The sequence below is a fragment of the Triticum dicoccoides genome, chromosome 4B, assembly GCF_002162155.2.
Source record: "Triticum dicoccoides isolate Atlit2015 ecotype Zavitan chromosome 4B, WEW_v2.0, whole genome shotgun sequence".
NCBI lineage: Eukaryota > Viridiplantae > Streptophyta > Magnoliopsida > Poales > Poaceae > Triticum > Triticum dicoccoides.
In genome coordinates this window covers 612471761-612472766 of record NC_041387.1, presented here as the reverse complement: position 1 = coordinate 612472766, position 1006 = coordinate 612471761, and positions in this window count along the sequence as shown.

Genomic DNA, 1006 nt, shown 5'->3' with positions numbered 1-1006 from the left:
AGAGAGAGAGAGAGAGAGAGAGAGAGAGAGAGAGAGAGAGAGAACAGGAGTCCGGGAGAGGGCGAGGTCGCGTTTTATGCATCAAAGACTGATATAAACCATGTTTCGATATAAACTTGCATTCAAATATTTAAATTGGAGAACATGTTGTCTGCAATCCACACATGAACTGATATATGCGTATATCAAACAAGTTCATTAATTTGACTTTCAACATGTTCATGGAGTACTATAATATTGTACAACATGCTACTCGATTGAGGTGTTCAATTTTGGATTTAGTTCACTATTTTGACCTACTGAACGAGCTATTTCATTTAATCGAGATAGTTCATTTTGGGTTTGATTCGCGTTTTTGAGTGGGTCAACTATTTGTCACATAGTAAATCGCTAGCAACGAGCATGTAAAAACACATTACTCCCGAGCATCATCTCTTCATCTAAAAAAGAAGTGGCAAGCTAACATTTCAAAATTTGATTCGAATTGACTTGGTAAGGTAGACGTGGATGCTCGTTCTCCCAAAATTTGAACGAACCATTAAACATCCTCTCTGCTCGGTGGAATTCGCCCGAGCAAATAAATGGGAGACGTGAATTACCGTCCTATGTGGGACACGCATCAATTGGCCCGTTGTACATCGAGGGTAGGTTCGTAACTTCATCCAAGCGCGCCTTCTCCTCAGCCGAAATGACATGTGCCGAATAATTCATAAACCATGGTTGGAAAAACATGCTCTCCTCGCCCGAAATAGCTCGCGCCCACTATTTCAAAACACGCTCTCCTCGCCCGAAATCGCTCGTGCCCACTATAGTTCAAAACACGCCCTCCTCACCCGAAATCGCTCCCGCCCACTATTTGGGGAGAAGCAAAGTTACTCTACTATCCCCGACCCTCAGTACACAGACCCAAGCCGAGAAGCCTATAGGCAAGGGTAGAACTGTAACTCCCCCTCACATTTCAGACAAATGCGTCTGTAAGACGTGGTTCCACTCCCCTCCCAATTCC